The sequence below is a fragment of the Macadamia integrifolia genome, unplaced genomic scaffold (assembly GCF_013358625.1).
Source record: "Macadamia integrifolia cultivar HAES 741 unplaced genomic scaffold, SCU_Mint_v3 scaffold2778, whole genome shotgun sequence".
NCBI classification, from domain to species: domain Eukaryota; kingdom Viridiplantae; phylum Streptophyta; class Magnoliopsida; order Proteales; family Proteaceae; genus Macadamia; species Macadamia integrifolia.
This window is the reverse complement of record NW_024868958.1, coordinates 64355-74494: the sequence shown is the minus strand read 5'-3', so window position 1 is coordinate 74494 and position 10140 is coordinate 64355. Positions and strand designations below refer to the sequence as shown.

General features: G+C 41.0%; 1 long non-coding RNA gene across 1 annotated transcript; it reads left to right on the top strand.

The window, feature by feature from the left end:
- The first annotated feature begins 6461 nt into the window (after positions 1-6461).
- LOC122067244 lies at positions 6462-9825 on the top strand. Its single transcript, XR_006136635.1, has 3 exons — positions 6462-8668; positions 8781-8902; positions 8978-9825. It is a non-coding gene; the product is annotated as an uncharacterized LOC122067244 (long non-coding RNA).
- Positions 9826-10140: the final 315 nt, after the last annotated feature.

Here is a 10140-nt window from a genome sequence, read left to right as displayed (position 1 = left end):
TTGTATGAGAAAGAAAGACAGGGTTAACCATCTTGCGAAGGGCACTCAGGTTATCACAAAACAGTACGGCAGGCCGCGGTTGAGAGACACCAAGATCACGAAGGAGAAAAGACAACCAAGTCAACTCTGCTATTGTAGAGGCCATGGCCCGATACTTCGCCTCAATGCTCGACCTTGCAACAGTAGGCTGCTTCTTAGCACTCCAAGAAATACAATTAGCTCCAAGAAAGGTACAAAAATTCGTAGTTGAACGACGGGTAACAGGACACCCAACCCAATTAGAGTCAGAAAAGGCAAACAAATCAAGAGAGCTATCACGTAGAATCCGTATCCCAACATCTAAAGTACCACAGACATAACGAAGAATTCGTTTAACCATACCAAAATGGGCAACAGTTGGAGTGTGCATATACTGACACACAAAGTTCACGGCATAAGAGAGATTAGGCCTAGTCATGGTAAGATACTGTAAGGCACCAACAATGCTCCGAAACAGAGTAATATCAGAGAAAGGCGCAGTATCAGTCATATCGGGTTGAAGCACCATAGGGGTTGATGTTGATTTTATATCAGCCATATAAGCACGTCGCAAGATATCTTGGGCATACTTGGACTGGGAAAGAAACAACCCTGTAGAGGTGGAAGTGACCTCAACTCCCAGAAAATAATGTAAGGAACCCAAATCCTTCATGGCAAACCGAGTACCGAGAGTAACCACAAACGAGTCCAAAAAAAATGGAGTCATTCCCTGTAAGGACAATATCGTCAACATAAAGAAGAAGAACTAAAACCCGACCATGACGTCGATATACAAACATAGAGGAGTCAGAGGTGTTCCAGAAAAACCCAAATGAGAGCAAAATAGTGCTAAATTGGTCAAACCAAGCACGGGGCGCTTGACGAAGACCATACAACGCCCGTTGTAAACAACACACGGCATTCGGCTGACTGGAATCAACGAAGCCCGGTGAATGACTCATGTATACTGGGGTATCCAAATACCAGTGAAGAAAGGCATTCTTCACATCGAGCTGCCGAATAGGCCAATGTAACACAATAGCAATTGTAAGAACTAGTCAAATTGACCCCGGTTAATGACCAGACTAAAAGTCTCAAGAAAGTCAACACCCTCACGTTGATTAAAACCCTTTGCTACAAGCCGTGCTTTACGGTGTTCCAAGGAACCATTAGCATGAAGTTTGGTTTTAAAAACCCATTTACAGCCAACTACATTCATGGAGGGGGTACGTGGTACTAAAGTCCAGGTCTGATTTTGGGCGAGAGCATGCATTACAGACTTCCAGCCAGAATGCTTAAGTGCAGCCTTAACAGAAGTGGGCTCTGTTGGAATGGAGGATGCCATTAGCATGTAATTGGGATTGGGTTTATGAACCCCAGCACGACTACGCGTAACCATGGAATGTGTAGAAGAGGGTTGAACAACATTAGAAGAGGTGGGTAAGGAAGAAACCACCTGATCAAACGCCTTTGGAATCGAATTAGGCTGAACATGAAGTGAGAGAGGCACAATAGAAATCACAATAGGGTCACCTATTGGGCCGAGATGATGATCCATGACTGAAGTGGGCTGCATAGCATGGTCAAGAGCACAGTCAATTGAAGTGGGTTGCATAGCATGATGGGCTGGTTCAATCGTTGAAGATAAAGGAAAAAACAGAGTTGGCTCCGTAACAGGTAATGCAGTGCTGGGCAGTATTGAGGTCACAAACGTCAAAGCAGAGGAAGAAACATAGGGGGTAGAATCATCTTGTTGAGGAAACCAAACATTAGTAGCAGGAGAAACAGAGGGTACTACTGAAGAAACATCTGGTGGGGACTGAGATGAAGGCAGCCAACGTTCAAAGGGAACAAAATCTGAAACAGCTAGGTCAGGTTGAGTAATACCAATTGTAAAGGAAGAGACTTTCAAGGGAAATAACCGTTCATCAAACACAACATGTCGAGAAATATACACTCGACCTGTAGCAAAATGAAGACAATGGTAACCCTTATGCTTGTCACTGTAGCCCAAAAACACGCATGGCAAAGAACGAGGAGCAAACTTATTTGGTGCATAATCACGCAAGTAAGGATAACACTGACTACCAAACACCCGTAACATGGAATAATTTGGTTTCTTGCCAAGTAGAACAGTAAGAGGACAATCCATGCTCAATATTGTAGAAGGGAGACGGTTGATAAGAAAAACAGCTGTGGGAAATGCTTCTACCCAAAACCGATAAGGTACTGAAGAGGCATACAATATAGCCAGTCCCAACTCTATGATGTGACGATGTTTTCTTTCAGCCACGCTATTCTGCTCTGGTGTACCCGGACAAGATAAATGATGCACAATCCCACAGTGAGCAAGATATTGTAAAAAGACCTTATCTGAAAACTCTCCTCCCCCATCAGATTGAAACTCCTTAATCTTGACATTTAACTGTTGTTCTACCATACACTGAAAATCCAAGAAAGTCTTGAAAAAATCTGATTTTCGTTTAAGTGGGTACCACCATATATATCGGGAAAAATCATCCACAAAAAACAACATAATATCTGAAACATTGTACACCAGCAACAGGGGCTTTTCCCCACAAATCACAATGTATACGAGCAAGTGGTGCACAATTTCTAGTAAATGAATAATTAAAGGCAGTTTTGTACTTTTGCTAAGTTGACAACTTGAACACAGATGTTCAGAAGCTTTAGTAACAGAAATGGAACCTCTACTATGAAGAAAATTGACTGTCTTCCTTTGAGGATGACCAAGCCTTTGATGCCATATGTCTTCAGTTGTGGACTGAAAACGAGAAGAGAAGTATGCTGCAGGTTGTGGATCAACAGAGTAATTAGCATCAAAAGCATAGAGTCCATCTTGCCTACTCCCCGATGCCAAAATCCTCTTTGTTCGAAGGTCCTTGACCACAAAACCATCCTTGTTAAACTCAAAAGAGCAAGGATAATCACTGGTAAGTTTGGAAACTGACAATAAACTCTTTTGAATAGAAGGTACTAGTAAAACGTCCTTCAATGGTAAAAATATTCCTCCAATTGTTAATTTACCTTTACCAATATGTGAAATAGGTAATCTATCACCATTTCCTACCATGATTGTGTGTGTTTCCAGATATGGAGTTAAGTCTTGAAGAGTACCTAGGGAATCATTGATGTGTGCTGTAGCGCTGGTATCAGGAAACCACTCGATGTCCTGGGAATCGCTCAATTGCATAGTAGTAAGAGCCTGTGGAATGTCATTAGGTTGGTAGCTATTATCAAACCTCCCCCAATGTTTCAGAGCCCCATGACTTAATTTTTGGCAAATCTGGAACTTAATGACCGAACTAGAGGAATTATTGCCTTTGTTATCATGCGACACCTGAGTTTTTCCCTGTTAAGCTCTGTTCTCCTTGTCATCACTGAAATCAGATCTAGTATTCTGAGGAAAACCTCTGCCCTGAGAGGAAAATGAACTTCGCCTCCCTCGCTGAGAAGAAAAGTAAGATTCACGACCTCTATTCTGCTTGGTATTCAATCTACCATTCTTTTCTCCAAGAAATGCTTGATGGAAATTAGGAAGTTCTGCATTGTTACCTTTGTTACCCAGATCATGACTTTGTAAGAGAGGAATCAGCTCGTTGTAACTTGGCACTGGGGGTTTCAACATTGTGGTGCCAAAATTCTCATAGGATGAGCCAAGATTTGTCAAAAGTAGAAACACCTTTCCTCTGATCAGGAACATGCTTCCCAATCGAGGGTTCTTGTAATCTAAGCTGGTCACAAACTCTCTTGAAATCAATCAAATAGGTGGAAAGAGGAATTTAATCTTTCTTATTGAGAAAGTGTCGCTTGGATAAAAGCTCAAACTTACGAGATTCTGAGGCTTGGGAAAAAGCTTCGGCCAGAGTATTCCATACCTCAAAGGATGTCTTGACTCCGACTGCCAATCCAAGAACCTCCTTCGATAATGTTTCAGTGATCCAAGCTTTAACCAGGCGATTTGTCCGAATCCATGACATAAAGTTTGGCTTCACGATCGTCTTCCCATCAACGTTCTTGATCTCTCGATCTGGTGAAGGACACTCTCCATTCATGAACTCGATCATATCCTCACGCTCGATCAACGAGAGAATTTGTGTTTCCCATAGAAGGAAGTTGTCCGGTGTGAGCTTTATTGTCACAAAATTCGACACAATCAGGGAGCTTGGATAAGGAAATGAAACGGTGGAACTCGCCATTGCTATCTTCTTCGCTCGAGAGAAGTTTTCTCTACTACTGCTCTGATACAATGACAAAGTTTCAAGATGAGTTCTCTCTTAATGAGAGAAACCCCTGAAATAATCTCTTTTATATATAAAATGTGATTAAGATTACAAGAATGATTAAAAGAAGATTTACAACTAAATAGGTACAACTGTCTAACTCAAATTACTAATCACAAAACAAAGCCTATGTGACACCTTGCCCATGTGGCTGTTGGTCATGAGATGATTGGTCAGATCTAGAGAGTGGTCTAGTAACTACAAATCACTAAAGACACCTTAAATAAAAATCGAATAGAGTAAAGAAAATTTCTATAAGTCTAATTTACAGAAACCTCTTCATAACCAAATATAGAAGAAGCCATGAACCAGAAGGGGCCCAAAAAAAAAAAAACACTAGCCAATATAAAGGTACAATGCCATTGGCATACATTGGTGAAAACATAATAACAGATGGGAACCCACAAAAGATTGTGGAACAAAACCAAGGAAATTATAGCAATAGCAGGGGTGCAAGTTTGGCCCTAACTACCCGAACCCGCCTTTAGCCCGCCCTGATCCCGAATAAGTATCGAATAAAAAATTTTGGCCCTGAGGGCCAGCTCGACCCTAAAATTTCTGATATTGAGTCAGGGTCATGACGGGTAAGGGTTGATGTCTTTGGCTTGCCTTGAACTTAGCCCTGATTTTTTTACCCTGACTTTTGGCCTAACTTGGCCTAGGTTTTTGCCCCTAATGTTGACTTTGGTCATAACCCTGATGTTAACCTTGATATTAACCTAATTTTAGATTATGTTTGACTTTGAGTCATTGACACCTCAGAACCCCCAATATATCTTCTTACCGATCTCTCTTGCTTTTTTTACCCAATTTTTTGTTTTTTTATTTTATTTTTATTTTTTTAAATAAAGGTATACCCGACCCTTGATGGCAAATCAGGGTCAGGGTCAGGGTCAAGGTCAAGGTCAGGGTCAATCAAGGTCATCCTAGCCCTTGATGGCAAATCGAGGTTAGAGTCAGGGTCAGGGTCAATCAGGGTCACCCCGGCCTGACCCTGAAAAATCAGGCCCAATTAGGGCGGGTAAGGTTTGGGCCTGGGTTGATGTTTTGTGGCTCTGAGTCAAGGTTAGGGCGGATTTGGGTATAGTTAAAGGGACTAAGGGTTAGGCTAGGGTCTTAAGAAACCTAGCCCAACCCGACCCTGTTGCACCCCTAGCAGTAGCTCCAAATGACCAAAAACAACAACAACATTTTTTGGGGATTAGAGTGTAGAAATACCATCTAGTGAAAGCGCTTCCATCTTTTGCACATTTTAGGGCACTTGTCTCGATTTCGACTCTCTGTTGGCTATAATTCCCTCTCAAACTCCTACTATATGCTGGCCATTTTATTTTTTGCTCAAGTGTGCCATAATCCTTTTCTAATGGATTCAATGTAAATCTGACATCAATCAAAGCGAATTAAGTCCTCTCATGCCTCGATTGCTACGGTAACTTAAAACCTTAAGGTTGGAAAACTAATGGAGATCCAAAAGAATAAGAAAATCAAACTCAAGAATAAACAAAGGAATTTGAATCCCAAAGAATGATAGTCATTACATTGAGATAGAATTCTGAGAATTGCAACTAAGAGTTTCACTAGTTGGGAAACTTGTTGAAAGACAAATCTTGCAACTAAAAGAAAACAAGAATCCTACTTTAAATTTATGTCTACAAAAGATATAAAACTTGAAAATTGGTGTTGTTTGTTGAGTTGATTATCCTCTGCCCGAATTTCTTTCCCCTTTAAATAATGGCATTCAATTTCAAATACATTGATCGGTTGAATAACCGTTCCCACTTCTTTATCCTTCTCTCAACCAATAGGCACCTATCCGAACCAATTAGCCTTATAATAAACCTCCAACACTTCAGATTTGTTTTCCTCTTGATAAGAACTCGATGCAGTTATGCCACATAAAGAATCAACCAATAAATCCAAAATTCACCATCAACAATTGTCCCTCATAATCCATTATACGATGCCATTTATTGGCCCAAAGTATGATTGGATTATGTCTCGTTATACTTGAGATGCAGTTAGCTTAATTCTCTCATAGTATAAAGATCATGTCATTACATCCCCTTGGCGGTATAATTTAAAATTTAAAAACATTAATTCAAAATGCCTTTGATTGACGTAATCAGTCAACCTCTGATTCTTCTAATGCAATAGTAACACGTGTCTTGTGACCGGCGCAATTTATGCAAGCTATTTTCCCTTCCTTAGAAGACCTTGGAACCGACTGAAACACTATTCATCTTCTTCTCCATTCAGATTCTTCCCCCCATCTGCTACTACTTTTCACCCTCAGAGGAATCATGAATTCTTCCAATCCCCGGAATGATGTTCGACACCTTGAAGAACAACTAGCGCGTGACTGAGGATCTCTGGGTGCCGTCTCAGTCTGGATTGAGGTATTGATCTTCCATGGTTCCCATTTTGCCGTTGGCCCCTTACTCCCTTCACCTCCTTTTCCAATCTCAAACTTTCCAAGCTATAGGAAAAGAAATCTTTCTCTTAGATAGGCCGAACCTGTGAACGAAGAAGCAAAAAAAGCCTGGCGCCGCTTCTGGCCTCTTCACCTTGATCACTAGAGTGATTGGTTCGAACGAATGACTGAGGCCAAATCTGATGAGTGGAACCAACTGGGAATCTTCCAGCCCGTCCAACTAATGAAGTTTCCAATGACCCCTGACTGACCTCTTCTTCAAGCCGCCATGTGTTTCTGGTCACAGTCGACCAACTCTTTTCATTTCCCTTGTGGTATGGTCGGTTCAACCCTCCCTGACATGGGAGCCTTACTTGACCTCAAATCCTAAGGTGAGGAACTTAATGGAGCCTCTTTTGGCTCTTTTGATGAGAACGACTTAGAGTTTGACAAAAGGTGCATTTACCCCCATTATGTTGAGACCTACAGGCATGACCAGGGTCCAGTAACAGAAACGAATACATTACCTTTCTGCTTACTTGGATCTGTCGTTGCCTGATTTGCACACCAGAAAATAAAATCACCAAGGCCTACCTCAAGTTAGCCAATGCTTTGGCCGATGGTCACCGATAAATCTTGCAGCATTCGTTCTATCATCTTTGTATCATGGTTGCAACGAAGTACTCAAGGATTACTTCACCAATGGTGGAGGTCCATTTTGGGTGTTGCAAATTTGGTTGAGAGCTTACTTTCTTGAAATCTACCTTGTCCAGGTCCGAAATACTCTTCAGTCGTGGTTCTTCTTCTATGACCATGTCAGCCCCACCAATATCCCGTCAAGAGTATTTCAACTTCTTCTTTGGTTTATCCATAGAACGCTCTCCTGAATCCTTTATCACTTTTCATTCACCAAGAAATATTCTTGAGTGGTTATCTTCAGCTCTTGATGATCCTATGGCCAACTCCGATCTGTGGGCAGATTTTCTTACTTGTCGTGATCTCCATCTCGGGACCAGCCTTGGACATTCGAAAAACAACTTGTGTGGAGGTGAGTGTTACAAGCCTCAATTCCTCAGACATCAATTTGGCCTCAGCCAAGCTAAAAACATTGGTGCTTTCCGAATTCACTCCATTCTATTTTCAGTCTTGTGTCATCGAAGATTTCAGAACTTGGTGACCATCTTACTTCTATAGTGAACTCGAAGAGAGGTTGTCTGACCACATGTCAACCACTTTTTCCCATAGCGAAGACTCTAATGTTGGCTCTATTTCTAGTGTGCTATTAAAAGGACGAAAAGAAGAAGAATCTTAAAATGGTCAAAGGTAATCCCTTTTACGAATCCATACTTACATATGAAAAAGCATTTCACATCAAATATGATCCAGACCATCAAGCTATGAAGGAGAAACACTGAAAGGCTGTAGAAAGACTAGAAACCATCAGTCACCATGAATTCATGGTTTAGTCAGTAAATGCGAGTAAAGAACCCTGTGGTATTCTCATCAAATTTGATCGTTTTCATTGAGAGTTTACTCGCCTAATGGAGAAACAACCTCCTTTTCCAAATGCCCCCTTTGCTATGCTAAAGTAGCGAGCACCAAAGCTTTTGAGGCGACTGAGCATGTAACCTTCACAGGCTTACTTGCCACTGATTATGAGTGGCTCAGTGTGAGGGACAATGCGGCCAGGGTCATATACCATCCTAGCCTTGGTATTTTTCTTCTACCTTGAGCCTTCACAATATTTTCTTCCTTCTACTAATTCTTATTTTCAAATGCCCTGCCAACTTCTGCTCCCCAAGAACAATCTAATGCTCCAGAAGAAACACAGCCTATTGAAGAACATTTTGGCTTCTCAAGGGATGAGCATCCTGAAGATGACCCTCCTTTGAAGCGACTCAGAATAGGAAAGCGAACAACTTCAACAACAACAAAGGTTGCTTCTTTTGTAGTTGGTCGCACCCCATTGCTGTCAACTACTCAAGCATCCAGCTCTTCTTCAAAGTCATTTGAAGAAGAAACTGACATGTCCCTTCATCCTATTGCAGTTTCTGGAACTTTTGGTGATCACTCAAATCTAGCTAAGAAAATTGAGAGCAAAGCTACATCAAGCCGCCATACAACCTTTCCTACTATGTCAACTTTCTTATCTCCTAAAGATTTTGAAGAGGTAAAAGATTTCCTTTGATTTATCTCTATATTTAAATAATTTTAAATTCTAACGACCCTTATTCATTGATTGCAGACTTCTCCCCCTCTCACTGACTTTGATAACATGATGGCTCAACTGAGAGCTTCTGAGACTTCTCCTAACCTTCCCCCAAGAGATCATCCTCATTGATTCTCCTTAGACCCCTTCTGGAATTGATCAACCACGAGCCCTCTATAACTTAATTGAAGGGTCTCTCGAAAAAAGAAGTTTCTGAGCGTAAGCAAACAACCATCATGGAGAGGGTTTTCAACGCACTGCTGGCTAATCCTAGCTTGACAACTGCTCAACGTGACTGGGCGGCGTACGCTAGAGAGTTAAGTTTGATCATTGGTGGTTCTGTTCCTTAAGCACTTGAAGGAATGAAAGAAATCAAAGCTTCAGTTGACCATCACAAGACTTCCTCCCTTTAGATGCAAACCAGAAAAACTCGATTAGGAGAACTCAAACAAGCTTCCATTGCCTCAGAATACAAAATCAAAGAATTGGATGAAGAAATCCATCGTCTCCAATCTGAAAAGGTTGCTGAAGAGAGGAAAATGGTGGTGAACAATCATTATATTCAAGCCTTATTTGCTGAACTAGCACCTTTGGGATAAAGTCTGAGAATATAGCTAAAAAACAAAGTCTTAGGAGCAAGAGCTGCTTGAAGCTGATCAAAACTTAGTGTAGGTAGATAACAAACTAGAAATTTGGTAGGCCACCTTCCTTGAACATTTTAAAATTTCAAGTCTGTGAACCTGTGAAATCTAGGGGGAATGCCCCTTAGTACTCCTTAACTTCTGAGATTTCATTTCTTTTGGAACAAGCTTACTTTTCAAACGGTCAATATAAATATATATATATATATATATATATGGTCCGTCTTTTCTTAGGCCAATTTACTGTATCCCTCATATCAATTCCCAAATAGTAGGGTAATATTTCTTGAGGTATTTCCCGTTTGTTGGCCTTAATTGGATCTGTCCATTTAAATCTTGAAGCCTATACACTCTTCTTTGTAAGACTTGACAAATTTTAGAAGGACCTTCCTAAGTGGGAGACCACTTACCGAATTGGTTGGTCTTTGCTACAATTGGTGAAACGGCCTTTATGATCATCTGGCCCTCTTGATAGCCTTTTTGCTTAACTCGTTTGTCATCGACTTTTGCACTTGCATGAAGTCCAATGCTTTCAATCGTTCTTCACTTATGTCATCT